The following is a 20,041-nucleotide window of genomic DNA, read 5'->3' as shown; positions in this document are numbered from 1 at the left end:
ACCAGCTCTCGGCTCCCACTCACCACTGGCAGACAGGCGCCCCTTCCCGGAGTTTCCTTGTTTCTCTTGTTCAGGCTTCCAGAGAACAGGCTTCCTTTGGACCCCTGCAGCTTTTCCATGGTTGGTCCGAAGAGATCTGGACAGGACTCGTGCAAGCCCTCTGATAGGGGTTGCAAGCCATTATTTATCCGAAAACACTACATCCCGAGCTGACCCTCTTTGTTGCCTCTATTTTCTTTCTATAATTTTTCTTGTGATAAAGTATACAAAACTCAAAGTTTCCTGTTTTTACAATTTTGTGTTCTGTAGCGTTAAATACACTTTAATTTTCGTGCAATCTCTATGCGTTTATGTTGTATACATCTTGAGAAAATTTCTTAATATGTTAATCCTTTAAAATTGTTCATGATAACCATATTTCTATCTTCTAAGACTTATTGTGAAGCATTTTAATCTTATTCAACAGGTGTACTGTACTTCCTCAGACCCCTCTGAATGACTGGAGATTATTGGATTATCTATCTATCTATCTATCCATCTTTCCTCCCCCTGGATTATTCTCCTTTCTTCTGTTCTGTTCATTTTTCTAGGTCTGTCTCTTTTACAGTGATTTTTCTCTTCATTGTTTTGTGAGTTTTGTCTACTTATTATCTGCTAAAATGGAGAACCAAAATATTAAAAAGTCCAATTTTTGTAAAAGTTAAGAAAAAGAAGAGAGATGAGTGTAACAGAGACAATTTAAATTGAAATAGAAAATAAATAATTGTATGATGGTGTGAATAATCTCAAGCCAGTCAGTAATTATATTAAATGTAAATGGACTAAATGAACTAAATCAAAGTCTAAGATTTTTTGCTAGATATGAGATAATAACTGTTTTCATTACATGCTGTATATTATAAATATGAGGGCAGAAAGTAGTTAAATTGCAGACATTAATGATGTAGACTTAATGGTAAGAAATATTCTGAATCTCAATAGCACAGATTTGTTTTTCCTGTGGATGAAATGACAGTGGCCTTATCTAATTCTGTAGATGCCCCTGCTTGACAAAGAATCAAAGCACACAGAAAAGAAATTAAACAATTTTCCCTCCCTCTGCAATGTAGTAATTAAAGTTTTGCTGGCTTCACCAGCCCTTGTGTCTAGCATTTTACTGATGTGTGCAAATTTTGGTACAAATATAGATTTTTACCAACTTTTATATCCAAGGAAGTAAACTCCCAACAGTGGGACTGTTTAGAAAAAGCTAAAAGCACTGGGGCAAAAAAGAGAGGTTGGGCGGAGCTGAGACCCAGCAGTTTGCCTCCTTGGTTACTATAACTGACACTGGAGACCATGAGGGCTTGAGATCCGGCCAGGGATGAAATGTGATTTGAATTCTTAAGGCAGCTCAGGGCCGATGGCTTGGCTGGGTGGTACTCACACTGAGGTGCACGACAGACATCCTCTCAGAGTTGACTACACCCCAGGGTGCGTCTCCTTTCTACCTTCGGGGAGTGCTCGGCGAACACAGGGCTGGCAGGATTCCTGCTTTGCGGGTCTGAAGCCAAGGTGTGCAGCTTCTCTCGCTGCGCTGTTGGCAGAGTCCAGCTGGGCCAAAGCTGCCCTGTGGACATCCACACCCTGGGAGAGCAGCACCGCTTATCAGTGATCACATAAACACAAAACTGGCAGCATCTTGCAAAGTCACTTGGCACCTTATTAGAAATGATGGACAGCAGACAAGCGGGCCCCCAGGGTGCAGAATTGCCCTGCACGAAGCATCTGCCTGGATGAGGGCCACAAGGACTCCATGGAAGGCCAAGGGCGGAAGGAGGAGAGAGGGGGCAGAGGGAAAGAGTAATGGCAGGAGAACTATTTTAGGAGTCGCCTTTCCTGTGAGTCACGTCCCCCCGGATTATCGAAGCCAGGACTCTGCAAGGGGCGTGTAGCCCGCGTTGCCTTCTGACCTGGTCCTCTGCCACAGAGCTCGATTCGTCCAGCACACAGCGCACCAGAGTTGTATTTCTTGGAGCAAAACTAGAAGCGATTTCTGGTCTTTCCCATGTGGTTTGTTTACTGGGTTCCGGCTGGTTTAATCTTATCAGCTCCGCTCAGAACATTCTTCCTGTGGCTCATCTCCCGGCAGACAATTCGCCATTCCTAGCTACCTCATTAGTGTCAGAAAGCCGGAGGGGTGCTGGCCAGGCTGCAGCAAGGGAACAACTGGAGGGAAGGAAGAGACAGAGGCAGAGCAGAGGACAGGGAGGGCCCTGGTTTCCTTCTCGCGTGTGTTTACGGTACGTTTTCCCTCTTACTCTTCAGATCCCTTCGGTGGAAGGCAGGAAAATGCCCTGCAAAGAGAATGCAGCCAAAGCGTAAATCAGCAGAAACAAGGGCACACGGGACACAGCTGTGGTCCCAGCACGCCCAGCGCAGCGCAGCCCATCCCGCGCCCGTCAGAGACCTGGCAAGGCCTTGTCTCTGACAGTAAGAGGCCAGAGCGTAGCTCGGTGTGAAGGGTTAGGCACACAGGAAAGTGAATCAGCCTGCTGGTGCCGGTGGTGGCTCCTCCGGTGGGGACAGTGATCGTCCCACCCGATAGCAGAGGAAGCCGAGGGGCAGGAAGGCGAAATTACCGGCCCGTGGGTGCATGCACAGCAGCCGAACGCTGGGGTACAAGGTCTTCACACTGCGGCTCACTCCCTCCTGCCCTAAACAAGAATGTTCTCATCTGTGGCATTTAAAATAGCGATAAGAGTAACAGTGTCCTTACAGCAAGCAAAAGCAGGAAATAGCTAAATTAATTAACGTATCACCAACGTTTTGAAGCCATGAAATTCATATTTTAAAAATATTTTCGGGGAGGAAAGACTTCCCAAGACAGAATGTGTGTAGCCTGGCGGTGTGCGCTGTTTCACGAGATCTTCTGTGCCTCCATGAGCCCCCTGCGTCAGAGTGGGGCAGCAGGGGCAGCAGGTCAGGGGTACCCAGCTACGTACAGTGGTTATTCGGGTAGCAGAATCGACCGCAGATCTTATTTTCTTCTTTATACTTTTGCGTACTTGCTGGGTTTTTAAAAGCAATCTACACACAGTGTTTATAATGAAGAAAGCATTTCACCAGGTGAGGAAGCGAAGGGCTGGATCTTCTTTCACACCACCCAGCTTGCACCCCTCCTCCTTGGGGTTCCCTCTGCAGACGCCCCATCACCCGTGGTCAGGGCACCCGGCGTGGAGCTCTGGGGTGGGCCAGGCTTCCTCCGGTGAGGTCTGCACCCCTCAACCCTGCCTCTGCAGGGATTGCGTCTGTGTGTCTGATTTCTATTCCCAGGGCCAGGCTGTACCTGGAGGCTGAGTTAAGATAACGGGTAGAGATCGGACGGAAGGATCTGACACGCCTGGTAACTCAGAGACAATGTATTTACATTTGAGCTGGGAAGAAAGAGAAGTATGAAGCATTTTGCTAAGAGCATTTCTACACACATGTGCTCACTGCCGGGCAATACACTGCTGGGCCTCTGGGCACCGACATGACTTGGCCTGGGCGGCTAAGGAAGCCCCGGCCCCTGGCACCTCACCCCAGGCCTCACTGACAAATGTCTCTCTCTTGAGACTGACAAAGGTGACTGAACATACTTTGTTACTACCGGGGCTGTGTTGGCTGTGTACAATCCGAAATCTGCTCCTGGGAGTCAAGCACACTTTCTTTCCCTGCGTTCAGTCACCACAGGGGCCAGGCTCTGGCTCTTACTGGCTCATTTCTGGGTCTGCACCATGGCCCTCCCAGGGGAATCTAAATGCAGACACCTCTGTGACCAAATCAGACGCAACTGGATTCGAGGCTTTCCAGGCCCCGGACAGTGCTGTGCCGCTTATGCCTTCCGTAAAGGACAAAGGACAGTAGAGGTGCAGGAAAGGAGAGGGAGGCTGGGGCTTGGCCAGGGACAGGGCGACTTCCCAGCAAAGTGTCTCCGTCCCCTCTCAGCAGGGCTCCCGCCTGCCTGGGCCTGCAGCAGCTCAGGGACATCCTGGATGGAGAGCTGCAAGTGTGTGAACTGGTGGGGCTGGACGGGTCTGGGTCCCAGGCAGCCCATGACCTTGGTCACCCTTGGCAGGTATGAGGCCAGCTCCCTCCCCAGGCAACCAGGATCCTGAGTCCTCGGAGCCTTTGGGGCCCAGAGGCACAAATCACTGAAGCTCTGAGTTAGAGATCACCGCGGAGCTGAGCCCAGCCGTGTGCTTTCTATTCCTGGATCTTCATAAATGCTGCAGGTGCAGCCCTGCGGTCTTTGAAGTGCTGCTCAATCGTCCCCTCTCCAAATCCTCACAATCCAGCCCTCGTAAAACCCAGGATTACTGGTGGAGGAGGCCTCGGGAATCCCTGCAGGCGCCACCCCTCAGCCCCTGCTGCCCCAGAGGTGTGGGCCCAGGGATGTGTTCCAGGTGACACAGGCCCTGTGGGTCCAGAGGGAAGGGGAGCCAGACAGGGAGGGGCTGCCGCCGCATCCCAACATCTCTACTCACCGGGGGCGGATTCCCGGAGTGAGCCACGGTGTTCCTGGGAGCTGTTCTACTTTAAGGAGTTAATTAAAATGAACTGGAGTAAAGTAGCCCTTCAACCGGCTCAGCACGGCATCCGGCAGTCTCCTTCCTGTTGCTATGTCCTCCCTCCTCCTCCTCTCAGGCCGGGCATCCACCTGCCACCCTGAATTTCTCAGTGGGGCCGCCGCTGTCCCCGATATCTGCCTTCTCCTCCCTGTCCCGCGGAGCTGCTCCTTCCCGTGCGCCCTTCCTCGGTTCTCAGGCTGCTGCGTGGCTTGCCTTTGCCCCATCGTGCTCTGAGGTGCCCCATTTTAGCACTACTTACATTTGGTTCTCTCTCTCATTTTGGTTCTTCACTCGTTCAACCACATCTCACTATGGACCTGGACTGGGCACTAGAAATACAAAGTTGAGTGAGATTTGGTGCCTGATTTGAGGACATTGAGGGCCTTGTGAGTGTCACAGTCTGGGGACAAAGCTAGGAAATAACCTAAGATATGGAATATGTTACATTCGTAATAAAACTTGATCTGCTGCCTTAGGTGGGAGCCATGGAGTTGAGAAACCTTGAGAGCTGCCCTACTGGGCTCCCAGGAGGGTGGCCGGAACTTCCCCGTGCTGGGCAAACCTTAATGTACTTATGGTGGCAGTTAGCAGGTGCCTAGACCTGCACTGGGAGGTACAAGGTTGGGCTCCAAGCTAGGCCTCTTGGAAGATGTGTAACCTACGGCAGGCCCCTGGAGCACTCTGTCCTCAGTGCTCATAAGTCAAGTGGGTCTAACCAGTAACGCTGACTCTTCCAGCCCTGTGATCAGCCTCCAGTGAGGAACTGTGAGCGAAAGCAGCTGGAGCCCTGCAGAGGGAGGCAAGGGCACTGCCCGGATGAGAGCGGCTGGCTTCTGAGGCCCTGCGAGTCCTCCAGCTCACACAGCTCTGCAGTGGAGCCCCAGGAGCTCAGCTACAGAATCCGGAAACCTGAAGCCCCACAGTTAGGATGGCTGGCAGCGGGCAGGAGGTGGTGCTGCTGCTTCTCCCTCCTCCTGAGGACTGGAGACCACAGAGCCCGATGATTTAAGGTAACTACACAACACCGTGAGCCGGTCAGTTCTGTTCTGTGCAGAATAGCATCCGTGCCCAGACATCCATGCACCTCCAAAGCAGAACTTTCACACTCCCTGGAAATGGTTCTTACGGACCCAGGACAGGCAGACACCTGCCGTGGTGGGTGGTTTCAGAGTGCAATCTGCTCGGATTCCTTCTCCTGGCCTTGACAAGTGCGGTCAGGGTGATTGGGAGCCCGTCAGCCCGAGTCTGGGGCTCGGTAGATAAATCCATCATTGCTCCAAGCAGCTTTGTGCTGCACCATGGTGCTAAAGATCACAAAATTAATCAGCTGGAGGGGAGACTGTTGGAGGGGAATGGACGGAGAGAGATTTGAATAGAAAGGAATGCATTTGGACAGCGGTGATTTATCTTCACACCTGACGCATCCCCCGGGCCTAGAAAACACAGCAACACGTGATGGAAAGAAACGTGCAGGGGTGGGACGAGCGTTCCAGGGAGCATGAGGAGGCTTTTCTTCTTACAGTAAAAGCATATTTGGCAAAATTTGTGATTCCCCTTCCCACATGGAGTGGTGTTTGTTGGGTTGGGTCTTGTGAGACGAGAAGGGAAACCCCATTTGGCTTGCAAGAAGAAAACAATCATGCTGGGCACGAGCCAGGCAGAGCTGGGTGGGGCCCAAACTGTGCGGACCACAGCGATGGCGGTGACAGTCTCGCCCCACGGCTGGGCTGCACGAGGTGTGCTGGGTGAAGCAGCACAGCAAACTGGCACCGGGCAGTGCCTCCTCACGGACTAGACAGGGGCAGTCCCCGGAACAGGGTCTCGGCTCCATTTCTGGAAAAGAAGCGAATATTCCCTTGATTCTGTGTTTGGGGCTGAACCGGGCTTTTCCTCACGGCAGGTGTGCGTCGACAGCCAGCACCACAAGCAAACTGCCCCACCTAAATTCTGGTCCTCAAACCGGGACCACAGGGCAGCCACTCTGGCCCTCCACCAGCCCTCCCATCACTTCTTCCAAATCATTTTATGGCACAAGAATTGTCTGCTCCCCAGGAGATAGCATCAGTCCAAAGTTTGTAATCGCTTTGACTTTTTAATATTTGGAAATATATTACATTGATTAAGAAGAGTTTAAATTTAGAAATGGTCCAAGTGTCCACCTATGGCTAAATGACAAGTTCTACTCGTCTCTCAGCTGAATGTGAGCTGTCCCACTACAGTTACAAAAGCACTGGAACTCCTTCTGGGTCCGGAGATGGCTTTTGCTGGTAGGAGTCTCTCTGTCCCTGGGTCCCTCTGCCACTCCTCCCACAATGAAGGGGACACCTGCCTCCCTGTCAAGGGAACACTAGCCAGGTGGTGTCATTTGGAGCTGCATGGGGCGTGCTGGCTTCATCTGTGTGGCTCCTGCAGGAGGCCAGCCGGCTGTCCCCTTGGGGGAGGCCAGAGGACTCCCTGGTCTTTTCTGCATCAGTGTCCCCAGGAGTACTCTTGGAAAACTGGGCCCCCAGGGGATCTTTCAGTCCCACTGTGCACCTTTTTTGTAGGAAAACATGCTGGGAGGAGAGGGCCATGCTGTCCGGGGAGGACAAGTAAGGATTCCCCACATGTATGGGTTTTCTTCAAATAAAGATATAACCACACAAAAAGAGTCCAACAAAATTCATACTGCCACCCCTGGTAGGCTTTCACCTTTGAGTTGCCCTTAGGGTCTCTTTTCACTGCCTCCTTTGCCTTGAGGGCTGAGCGGCCAGCAGAGCTCCTGCCTGGCAGGTCCTGATGCCGTCTGTCTGTCCATCCCCCAGGCTCTTCGATCTTTCCGCCACCTCCAGTGTGCTAATGGCAGACTCCAGGTCCCTGGGGAGTCACACTGCTTTCCCCCTCCAGGGCCATCAGGAGAGAGGGGTGGCAGTATCAAGTGCATTAGGAGGAAACACCAGGAAAGGGGTGTGGAGGACCTCTTGTTTTCTGGCTTCCCAGACTGGGGGGTGTGCTGTGCAGGTCTCATCCAGGTGGGAAACATTTCATGCCAAGTCTTCAGCCACACTCAGGACTCTCAGATAAATCCAGAGATTTGGCGTTCACATTTTGAAGAGAAGAAAGGCAATCTGAGCCTCATAGTATTCTTATATATAATATGGTTGTATATCTGTCTACAGTGTCAGTTTGTCTAAATAAGAATTTATCCTAAATTGAGTCATGGGTTAACTGGAAACTCTTAGTTACGATTTTGCTGAAACTCTTCATTTTATAAGGGAAATTCAGTGAAATGTGGCATGCCTCTGTGCCACAGTGACCAAATTTTGTACCATATTGTTGTATCTTCTATTTGCCAGATTTGTCTTAAAGTTTCCTCTCCCCTCCACCCCTGCCGTCTTGCTTATTTTAAGTAGAAAGGGATTTCCCCAGACGGCCAAGGCAGCCCCACGCCCAGAGCATGCCCCTTGGTTCCCTTCTTTCCTTGCTGCTGATTTGGAAGTCGTTACACTCCCATTTCTGCTCTCTAAACAACTGGAAACTCTAGCATGCATGCTTAAGTTAAAGGTGCTAAGATTAATCAAATATTCTCATCTTCATTCTTAGAGATCTTAGAAAACTTTTAACTCCAATCATATTTCCCCCCAACTTGTATCTACTATTGTCCAGGGTTTTACAGCTGTCTTCATTCTTTCACTGAGGTAAATTTTACTGAGAAAGGCACAGCTTTTAAGTGTACGACTCCATGTTTTTATCAAACATATTGTCAATCAATATTTGTGTTAGTGCAACTTCCACCCAAAATCAAGATATGAAATATTTCCATTCTGCTTTCTTTCCTTTTCCAGTTAATTCTCACACCCATATTGTTTGAAAGCTGTTGCATTTCTGTCACCTTAAGTTAGCAGTCCTAGTCTAAGGGTTCATATACATGGAATAATACTGCATTATTCTTTGTGTATGGGTTTCTGCTCAAATGAGTTCTAAAATTCATTCTCAATGTTGTATATATCAGCAGTGTAATGGTTTTTTAAGTTTGTTCCTGGAAACCCTCAAACCCTTTCATGGTCTCCGTGAGGTCACAGAGTATTTTTATAATTAACGAATGCTCTGTGGATGTTGATTTTTTTTCACCAGAGTATGGTATGGTCTCCCCAGGCTACGGCAATCTGACATCACGGCAGACTGAATGAAGAAGCAGATATGAGAATCCAGATGCCGTATTCTTAACTTAGACCTTAACAAGAGCCTTAAAAATAAAACAATATCACTTTTCTCATTAAATATTTTGGTTTGACAAGTGTAATTATTTTCATAAAAGTAGTCAATGTAGTAAAATTATTATTTTTAAATGAACAAGTGAAGAAAGTTTTGAGTTGCTTAGTTTTAATTTCTAATATGGCAAATAATAGCTATAAGCCATGGTTTAAACAGCCCTTTGGGGTTTTCAATGACTTGTAAGTGGAGAAAGTGATCCTGAGACCAAAAAGTTTGATCATTACTTTTTTGTTTTGTTTTGTTTTGGTACCGGGGATTGCACTCAGGCCCTTGCGCGGCACGCGGCAGCACCACTGAGCCAATTCCCCAGCCCAAGTTTGATCATTTCTGCAGTAGTTTGTATTTGGTTTTGGGGGCAAGATCCTGTTCCATTGCTAAATCATGCCCGTCCGGGCTCAACTTTCTATCCTCCTGCCTCAGCCTCCCAGAGGGCGGGGATCGCAGGTGTGCACTCCACCTCCACTCTTTGTTACTGCCGCATGGCTTTCCACTTCTTACGCAGAAGTTTGCTCGGTTACTGTTTGCAGTTTTGGGGACTGTAAGGAAGATGCCGCAAGATCTACGCAAGATGTATGAGGCTTTCGATGGATGGGTCGTTTTTTCCTGTTAGACAAACGCTTAGGAGCGCGAATGCTCATTGCAGGAACGGGTTGAGCTGCCGCCGTTCCCGGGTGGGCTCTGACACTTGGCACCAGTCTCGCTATCGTCCCTGTGTCTTTTCCCGTCTGATCAGTGGTCACAGCTCCTCCTGGGCTGGATTCGCATTTCTCTGGTAGCTAAAGCCAGAACTTTCCTTCTACTAATGAGCCATTTACGTATCTTCTTTGGTGAAATGTCATCCCTAGACTTTGTTTTGCTGCTTTCGTCCGAAATTTGTGCAGCGAGTCTTCTCTCCGAGTCTATGGGTTGCCTCTCTTTCTTCCATTTCGTGGTGTCTTTGGATTAACAGAAGTTTTCCACTTGAATAAGGTGTAGTCAGACAATGTTTTTATGCATATGGCTTTTGTGCCTTGTCCAAAAAAATCATTAGTTACGCCAAGGTGGTGAGGAAGCACCTGTTTTCTTTTGAGAGAAGCTCGCCATATGACATTCACGTTCAGGGCCACGGTGCGTCCTGAGTTAACTCTTACACTGGTGCCGAGGCGATGGTCTCTTTCCTCTGGCCCAGCTTCTGCTTCTGGAGTCACTTGTTCCAGTGCGACGTGACAGACACTTCTGCTCACTGAGAGAGGAAGTGTGACTGAGAGCATCTCAGAGCCCCGTCACAGCCTCTTCCTACCTACTCCGTAGCATTAGAGAACGAGGCTTTCGACCCAGCACAATTCCTGTGCTTTTCCTTGTTTCTGGAACTGCTCATCTTTTTCATCATCGGCTGATGCCTCCCTGGCCCGTCCAGTGCTGGCACAAACTGAAGGCCAGTGTCGCTCAGGAAGCCCACACTGTTTACCTGCTCCATTGCCTAATAAGCTGGATGCTTGACATTCATCTTACAAGCTCTGGGAAGACGGTCTTTGACGTACTCGGTTTAAAATCACTCCAGGGAGCTAGTGTAGCAAACTGCACATCCTAGATACTCCACTGAGGTGAGCCAGAGTGCAGGCTGGGTTTGGAAAGGTCATTTTGTGGCTGACTTGCCCCTGAACCCCTCCTTGTCCAGGGTGCTGCATGCAACAAACACCCAGGTAACTGCTTCTCCAGAGAGGAAGGCCAGCGAGGAGAATGACCCAAGAGGCCAGTTTGCAAACACAGTTTCATGCACGTCACTGTAGAAAGGCAGTGTTAGGATTTTTCATTAATATCAATTAGTCTGTATTTTTATTTTTGCAAATAAAAAGTAACTGTAGGAAAAATCCAACTCTCTGAATTGTTTAAAATAAAAAGAATTTAGTGGTGATGCCCTGTATTTTTGGGATTTCACTTCGGCTTTCTTACAAAATCTTCCAGATGAAGTCACCAAGCATGAACTGTGGTTGTGTGTGTGTCTTTGAAAGCAATTATACTTTCGAGACCAGAGTATCACAGAGGTAAGTTGGTGAGGAGGGTCTGGTCCTCCTAGCAATTGCTGTCTTGGGTGCGCGCAGGGTACTCCAGGCGTGGCTAAAGTAAGGGAGCAGAAAGAGTTCACTGGCGGATTGCAAGGACTGTTACAGAATCCTCGGCCGTGATAGAAGGCCAGGCTTCTGAAAGAGCAGGACAAAAGACAGAAAGGAACAGAGCGTTTGTCTGGGCAACCGCTTGTGAAGAATCGGCTCCAGCCCTTTTCTGCCCTTGTCTCAGGATCTCGAGATGTAGAGTCCTTGGAGAGCTGCGCTGTCGTGGCTTGGATCTTCCCTGGGGCAGAGAAGGACTCTGTGATTCTGTGACTGCCCAGATGGCAAAGGGTGGAGGGAAGGTCTGCTCCGTGGGGACACGGCACTGGTGGCAGCACCAGGCAGAGCGGCCGGTGGGCGACAGCGGCTCAGGTAGGATCTGAAGCCTGGTGCGGCCCCATGCTAAGGGCTGCTCTCCACTGGTCAGGCACAGATGCTCTCCTGGCAGGAAGGGACTTTGGAAATTGCAATAAATAGCAGGGTGTGCATATTTTCTGACACATATTTGACTGCAACTTTGGAGAATGAATTAGCCTATCTTTACCAATCACTGTTTCCTGGAAAATAAGAACCTTTGCACACACAAGCCATCATCCACATCAAAGGCAAAGAAAGCGTGATGCTAGTGAGCTCTGTGGGTCTCTTCTGTCTCTGTTTGACCCCTGGAAAGGTATTTATTATGGACTAAAATAGCAATGTAACAGTTATTTAAGGAATGTGCATTATATGCAAGGAAAACGTCTAATGTGTGCTGTGCTGTGGAATCAGCAGAGGCCGCATGCAGCTTTCCTGGGCCACCAGAGTCACAGCTGTGACGGATGCATGGTCCCAGCGGGGTGTTCTGGGTACCCCTGCATCCCACCTCCCATGACTGGGCCCATGACGGTGACAGAGAGCACAGGCCTGCTCCCTCCCCAGCTGGACGCCGGGCCAGCCCAGCTGCAGCAGAGCTCCCTTGGCCTCCGAGGAGGACCAGACCTCACTGCACACCTCCTCCTCCTGCTGCTCCTGCTATGCTTCCTGGAGATCTCGATCTGCGTAGCCGCAAAGCCAGGGCAGGACTTCCTTTGGTGCTTTGGTGTCTACACTCTGCAGCTGCTTCTGACTGGGCAACAGATAAGGAGCCGGGGTGGCCTCCTGGCCACCACTGTCTCCCCCGCCCCTTCCACCATGCAGCCAGCCCTGGCACATGGCTGGGGTCTGGATCCCTTCCAGCTCAGCTGCTTTGTCACTGTAGGAACAGAGCCCTTCACTGTGAGACAGAAGAGAGGACTTGGTTTAGTGCTTCTAAGAGAAAGACGCAGGAGTAGCACAGTGTTTGGGGAGAAGAGTCTGCTTGCTTGCCTGCTTGGGAGCCACCCCGGGGCCTGGGGGAGCACACTCCTGGGTCATGGAGGCTTGACCTCGGGAACTGTATCTGGTCCCCAGCCCCCTCCTCTCTGGCCCTGCTCCCCTCCTGTGCTTCCTGGTCCACCATGAACTGAGCAGCTCTGCTCCCCCAGGCCCTTCCGCCATGATGCTCCTGCCTCGGAGCTGCTGACCGTGGACTAAACCCTCTGAACCATGAGCGAATTAAACCTCAAGTCCTTTAAACTGTGAATCTCAGGCATTGGGTCCAGAAACAGGAAAGCTGACTAGTATGAGGAGATAATCTTTAAAATTCCTTAGCTTAAAATTTTTATGATTTTAAAACAATAAAGCTTATACATGCATAACTCACTTAAATCTCAGTGTTTATTGTCTCTAAAAGGAGACAGTCACTGGCTCAAAGGGCCAATGCAAACATTTAATAATAAGTGGGCATTGTGCTTTTTGATGGAGGAGGTCCTATACGATAGTAGCCATTCGCTATGTCCCTCAGGAAGAGCAGAAATCCTAAGCCTCTCGAGATTCTGTAGCAGTGACTGCCTTAGAGACCCGTGGACTAACACTGTATTTCCACTTGCAGGGACAGAGAGCTTGATCCATATCTGCTTACTTTTCTAAGGACTCAGATAGTTTAGCAGCCTGAATACAATGTTTTAATATAGCTGGGAAATAAAAATTTGATCTTATTTTTTGGAAAGTGTTTTCAGTAACAGCTAATTGCAAATTACCCACACCAAAATACCCGAAACAAAATAGACCAAACCAAACCCAATATTAGGCACAGAACAATGCAAAGGTTTATAAGAAGTCACGCGGTTGCCTTGACTTAGCAGGCCACAGTCCCGCGGAGGTGCACCACGTACGCCCCCTTCAGGATCCCGCTCAGTTTGGCTGTGAATGAGCACATTTCACTCTGACTGCTTCTTCCTTCCTGCAGACAACCCACCATGTCACTCACATAAATTACAAGTGCCCGGGCCTGTGGTGGAGGCCTTTTTGCTACCCAGCTTCCTGTAGAAGCTGCCCTCGTTTCTCTACAATCCACGGGCAATCCTGGTGTATGTCCTTCACAAACTTGAGTCCCCCTCAGGCCACCCTGCCTGCACACGGGAACAATAGCATAGGATGGGTATCAGACTCCGGTGGGCCGAGCACACTGCACTCTGCCTCTCCTTGGCGGGATCTGGCTGTGGCTGGTTCATGCCACAAGTGACAGTCCCTCACCCAGGGCACAGGTCTCCCCACAGCCCGAGGCTGTCAAGGGGCTGGCTCTCATGGATCCTCAGCTCTCTTCTTTATATTGTTTCTTTTTTTTTCATTAGAAAAAATATTTGTTTCTGCTCAAGGAAGCAGTCTATACCCACATCTGAGACATGGCAGGGTCACCAGCTGAAGGCAGAGGACCACCAGCCAGGCAGATCCTCTGCCCCCTTTTTGGCCACGGGATCTACTTCCTGATGTTGCATTGATTTTCAGGATTCATAAATGGTTTCTCCAAAAGTGCTGAGGGCATTGAAAAAAATAACAGCTTTACTCACTATGACAATTGGAGAAGTGGAGTGTGTTTTCTTTAACAAACAGAAAACTAAGATGAAAACATTACTCATCTCTGATATCGAAATCTCTAGTCTAAGCTTGAAATGCCTCCCGTGCTTTCACTCAATAATTTTTTTATTGCTGCTCTTCATTTTTTTCTCACATTTCATAGCAGAGGACTGGAATGGCCTCTAACACTTTAGTGACAGGAGCCAAGGCAGTGATTTCTTTCCTGGCACCCTAGCCCATCAGGTAGCCCGGCCGTTTTACTCTCGTGAACATGCCAGCCATGAAGAAACTCAACAGGACACAAATGAATCCCATGAATAGAAGAAGAAATCTGCTGAGCGTTGGGGCATTTGGTGTATTGGATTGGTCCAGGGCAATGAGGTCCAGGCTGCCCACGGTAACAGGAAGCTGGAGGCCAGGCCCTCTGCGATCTACTGTGCTCTCATTCTGTAAGCCAAGAAGGCTCCCGGCCTCTGATGCCCGTGTCTGTGGGTCACAGAGCTCCATGATAACATCATTCGGTTTTCCTCCAGTGCTTAGGACAGCACCAGGGTGTATACTGTTGTGGCAGATGGCGTGTTGGGACATTGGAGCACCAGGAGCCAGACACAGTAGAGTCTCCACGTTGGCAGTGGCAGCGTTCTCTCTTCTTCAGATTTTTAATGAACACCTGTTCATCTTCTAAAACATTCTTCCCGTCTGCTCCTGGACAAGGTGTCTGACTAAATTGCTTTCTGTGACACATGCTGGCTATGAGCTAATAAAAGAATAACCAGATAAGTAGGAAGTCGGATTTTATTCAGAAGACTATATTGAGGTGGAGATAGTAAAATCCCGCATGAGTGCTTGCAGATGGTAAAAATATGTAAAGCTCCACCCCGGGTCAGAATGGCTTGCCTCCCTAACATGGCAGCTTTTATGTGGCCTGTAGCTTTAGTATTGAACTTAATAAATTCTTAGTTTTACTATGTACAGTACATAACTCCTGGTGTTTTACTATGGTAGCTATAATCCCAGCCTTGGTGAGACTAAAGAAGACTAAAGAGATAATTTCAGGGATCAATATTTTGAAATCGAACTAATGACACATTGCTGAAAACATTTGTTTTCACCGAAAAGACTCGACTTTTGAAAAATACCGGAGAAGTCATCACTGAAAATAATATCCCACCATCCAATTCTTCATGGTGGTGTCTCCTGTGATAAAAATTCTGGAAACATCTAAGTACTTCAGCAGTAAAATTATGATTTCAACAGAATCCATGTGATTGAAACCAAAGGAAAGAGTGGTTTATAAGGAAAAGTGACACCATTTACACTACCCCCAAGCTTCTCACAGAAACACTGGCTAAAATTATTAGGAAGGAGAGAAAATATCTCAGAAGACCTCTGGGACCTTAATGTGTTTCGCAGACTTCCCTATACCCGGTGGTGCATTTAACTTGTGATTTTGTGATTCTGGCATTTGACTGATGTGGTTCAGAAAAGGGCAGTTTGGTGTCGGTTTGCTTGGTGTCACTCTGGAGAATGGTCAGTTCGTACTGGGCTAACTGGACTTGAACTGCGACTCAATGAGACAATAGCTCGAGAAATTATCAGTTCTCACTAGTGCTGCAAGAAGAGGTTTTCTTTCAGCTTAATGCAGCCTTGGGATTGCTGGGGGAGGTGATGTGTTTGCAACTGAGTCCATTTCCTGAATTTAGCACTGCCCACATTAAGCCAAGGAACAGGCTTTAGATGGAAACCACGTCACTTTCGCTTTTTCTATCTGCATATTTGAGCTATAGAGATGATGGCCCGAAGTTGTGAAACAATAAAGGCTTTGTTTGGTTTATTTTGTTCCCAGATCAATGGCAAGCTGGAGCCCCGGAGCTCTGCTTCTTAGACTTGTCCCCACCAGGAGAGCCCAATCTCTTACACAGAGGTTATTTTCTACTCAATTTCCTCACAGCAGAGACTGCTATGGCACTGGGACGTCATTTGGTTTGCTGGGGCATGCAGAGCACTTCAGAGAAAGGAAGGGTGAGGCCATGCTTTAGGCTACCCGGACCTTCTACCGCATCCCAGCACTCAGGAGTCCGAATTCCCGTCATACTGGTCCTGCCCCTTACCAATTTCACACTACTGCATGGATAGACTCAGCAGGGCCAGGCTACTGAGCCTCCGATCCAATCCCTTATTCTGCTCTGGCTCGGGCCCGTGGTTGGTGTTTCTAAATGGCTGGTGAGGTGTTGGACTGGCTGGTAGGGGCTGCATGGGGGTCTGCACTTCTGCATTTCTGTTGTCAGGAAGCAGGTTGGAAATCACCTTAGGAAATTGACTGCTGGTTCTGGGGAAAGGTCCTGCTTTGCTTTCAAGGTTCTATCTTTGGGGATTATTTTTAAGGAATCCTGACATTTTGGGAAAAGCAAATTTTCTAGACATAAAGACACCTAGTTTACATGCACATTGGGTAGATGACTTTTGGACTAGGAGGATGATATTTCTCTCCCCGACCTTGGATATGCCAGGCTATACCCAAAACCCTTGCACAGGGCTCCCAAAGCCTTCAGTGCATAGGAGGGGGTGGTAGAATGTGTTTACAACAGACTCGCTGGGTGTACTCTCCTGGACACTTAGGACCCTTAGCAATGGATGCAGCACTCGCATTTCTGAGTATAATTACTTGCTGAATATGTCCTGGGGCTTTTGTATGCACGGTATACCTGACTGGATACCTTATGCTGTCTATTGCTCTAATGCTGTCACATATTTTATCTGATTCTCACTCCAGAGAATCTTATTCTGGGAGGAGGGCATGACTGTGCTTTCTGTTTTACAGGTGGGAAAACTGATTTACAGGTGAGAGGCTGAGTCCCTTGCCCACTGTAACCCAGAAAATGTCAGAGGGGCTTGACCGGCTGTCCGACTCTGGCCTGGGACTTGTGACTGTTAGGTACTCTGTCATCCTCCTCCAAGGAGCCAGCCACACCTGAACCAAGCAGGCGAGTGACCAGGGGCCGCCGGGGGAGGTGGTGCACTTGATGTTGTCATAAAAACCCAAAGGAAAAGGTGAGACGCGTGTCTGCCGAGAAGCAGCTATGTGACAAGGTTTCCAGCAGGGCTCAGTGTCCCTAAAGCAGAGAGGGGAGCACGTTGGGAGGACCAGGCCTTGTGGTGCCCCAGGAACAAGCACAGGTGATGTCGGGCATGAGTGCCCATTCTCCACCGGGGAGTCCCAGCCAGGGCCCCATCCACTGCACAGGGACCAGTGTGGCCAGTGCCTGACCCTGGCCACCCACACTGCCTCCTCTGTCCCGCGCCCACCGAGCTGCCAAGGTCAACCCAGATCCAGAAAGGCTCCAGCTGCTGCCCTCTGGCATTATGGTGGCCCCGTGTCAGAGGAACTGGAGCTCGGGGAAGCCTGGGCAGGCCTGGGTGCCCGCCCTTTCTCTTGTGCTCCCTGGCGTCTGCTCTGGCCTCTGCTGTGCTGTTCCCTGGCCTGTGGTCCCTTAGCCACAGCTTTGTGCCAGCTTCCCTGGGCACAGCCCTCTCTGCCCCTGGGGTCTCTGCAGATGCCCCACCGGGCAGAGTCCTCATCACCATGCAGACAGTCTTCCTGCACCCTCGCACAGCACAGTGCTACAGCTCCTGCTGCCTGTTCTGCACAGTCACAGGGCACCGTGACAGCCCTGCAGGTGATGGTCAGCCCTCAGCGCTGACAGCCAGAAGGTTCGCATCGCCTCGTGGTGTTGCAGGCCCTAGACTTCGAGGCACAAGGCAGTGTCGCTTGCTTGACCTGAGGTTGCCGTTCAGAACCCGACACCTGTCTTGCTGCCAGTAAAAGCGTGACACAAACAAAGCTTAATTCAGCACTGCAGAAGAGCCGGGAACCTCGCGCCACCTGAGAGCACAGTGTGCAAGTCTGGCCTCGCTCACGGCCCTGTCCCAGCCGGCGCGGTCTCACTGCTCCTGGCTGTCTCGCCCGGAGCCACCTGCAGCCCCACAGGCTCTGTGCCTGGGAAGTAGCCGGGACAGGGACACCTTTATGCCACGTATTTCTGCTGCCTGCGCGTTTTCCACAGTAGAGGTGTTTAGACCCGCAAGCACTGGCCCTGTGTCAGCGACTCTGCTGTGAGGTGTGGCCCAGGTGCCCAGGGCCCACACAGGTTTTCCTGTGTGCACCTGAGAAGCTCGTGACCGGCCCTGTTAGTGCACTCAGTGCGCGTCCCTTTGGCACTGGATTCAGGCTGCTGTGTATGTTTTTTTTGTCTGTGACAAGCCCAGCGTGTCACTGGGGACTGGGCCTTCGTTCCCCCAACGCCAGGTCTGAGGACTGGGCTGCTTGGCAGGAAGCAGGGTTGCCTGGAATCCTGTGCGTCCCGCCTCTGGGCAGGTTAACACAGAAGATCCTCACCTGGGCTGTGGGCGGGAAGGAGAAGAAACCTGCACTCTGGCCAACTCTCTGTGTGGTGCAGGGCCGGGGACAGCTGCACCAGCTCCGCTCCCCAGCCGGTGCTCTTTCTGCCCTCCACACTGCCTGCCCGACAGGGCTCCTGGTAGACCTGGCTCCGAAGAGCAGCTATTTACTGATGGAAGCCTGCTGAGTTTCTTCACCAGCAAACAATGTGGCGTGCAAAGGGAAGTGGGCCCTGCTCGCTGCAGGAGCAGGAATCCTGCTCGGCCCCCTCTGACCCTTCCTGGAACAGGGCCATAAAAGCGTGGCTGGGGAACTGCTGGGGCGAAAGTAGCTGTCGTTAGCCATACTTAGGGACAGCAGCTTGCTCAGTCTGGCTGAGGCTGCTGGAGAAGGGGACCCAGTTCAGCCAGATAATTAGGCTGCGTTGTGCAAATTTGTTGATACAAATGTGCTGCAGATTAGCCGGCCCTGCAGCTGAGGGGGGATCAGACACAACAGGTGGAAGCCTAATGGGGATGTGAAATGAATACTTTGTTTCCTGGCCCCGCCTTTGTTATTTCTTCAGAGGATTTCTTCAGAATCTTCAAACACAGGACAAGCACCTTTTTCCTCCCACTTCTGTTTAGTTTAGTCTAAAACCATTGGCCCAAAGGAGCCTGAGCCATCCAAGTTTTCAAAAGAAGTTTCTCAGCTTTTGTGGGAAATGCTCGGGGAGTAAACATCTGGAAAATGGAAAAATTAGAAAAATCTGAAGTAGCGCAGAACCTTTAAAGCAGGGATTAAAACGCCACAGATGGCACCGGCTCAGGCTCCAAGTGTCAGCCCCGCCTCGACCTAATCAGTTTGTTTGCCCTGGGGACCTAGGCCAGGCCCCAGATACACAGCTCCCCCGGGAGTGCTGGGCTCCGTGATGGCGGGCAGGTGCCAAGGCCCCCAGGACAGATCTCCCGGTGTCAACCAGCAGCCTAAAAAAGCACAAGGAAGAAAGAGCAAAGAAGCGGTCCAGCCTCTCTCAGGGGGAGATGGAGCCCCTGCGCCTCACCCTTAGACTCGGTGCAGATGGCCGATCTCCCTCTGTGGGAGATCCCAGTGATGACAGTCCGTCCCGTACAGCGTGTGTGTGCGTGTGCGTGTGAGTGTGTGCGTGTGCGTGTGTGTGAAGACCCAGTCCTGTTGCCCCTTCTCGCTGTACGTCTACTCTCATTATTCCAGCCTTCATCTTTCCCCTCGCCCTCAGCTGTCACTGTCTGTGCTGACCCAGGAACTCCTGCTGAGCCGCGCACTGGCCTGAGCACCATTGCTGTGTGCAGTCTTGTGTTGACGTGAGGAGCCATGGGCTGCAAGGAAAAGGCATGGGCTAGGGAGTGAGTGTCCTCAACAAAACAGAGGATGGGAGACCCAGCCGTCATTCCCCACGCAGAAACTAAGTGAGCAGCACCAACCTGGCCCCAGTTACCATGTGGAAACGCTAGAAGCCAAGTGAGACTCTCCAGCAAGTAAGGAGTGGTGATCCCTGAATTCTGGGAGGCTGAGGGAGAGGATCCCAAGTTTCATTGCAGCCTTATTTAAAATCCCAGCCTTTATTTATTTATTTATTTAAAGTATTAAAAAAGCAGGACAAGCCAGGCGTGGTGGCGCACGCCTGTAATCCCAGCACTCGGGAGGCTGAGGCAGGAGGATCGCTGCAAGTTCGAGACCAGCCTGGGCTACATAGTGAGTTACAGGTCAGTCTCAACTACATAGTGAGATCCTGTCTCAAAAATTAAAAAAAAAAAAAAAAAAGAGTTGGAGAT

The 20,041-nt window shown here is 50.2% G+C and overlaps 1 long non-coding RNA gene across 1 annotated transcript in view; it reads left to right on the top strand.

The window, feature by feature from the left end:
• Nucleotides 1-2,162: 2,162 nt before the first annotated feature.
• LOC104875097 overlaps nucleotides 2,163-20,041 on the top strand; it is a 20,720-nt gene continuing 2,841 nt past the window's right edge. The window contains exons 1-4 of the long non-coding RNA XR_004516568.1: nucleotides 2,163-2,282; nucleotides 5,330-5,602; nucleotides 16,671-16,900; nucleotides 19,510-19,744. This is a non-coding gene — a long non-coding RNA (uncharacterized LOC104875097). The remainder of the gene's footprint in view (nucleotides 2,283-5,329; nucleotides 5,603-16,670; nucleotides 16,901-19,509; nucleotides 19,745-20,041) is intronic.

This window comes from Fukomys damarensis, unplaced genomic scaffold, assembly GCF_012274545.1.
Source record: "Fukomys damarensis isolate Sample0158 unplaced genomic scaffold, DMR_v1.0_HiC HiC_scaffold_11, whole genome shotgun sequence".
NCBI classification, from domain to species: domain Eukaryota; kingdom Metazoa; phylum Chordata; class Mammalia; order Rodentia; family Bathyergidae; genus Fukomys; species Fukomys damarensis.
This window is presented reverse-complemented; position numbering and strand designations above follow the sequence as displayed.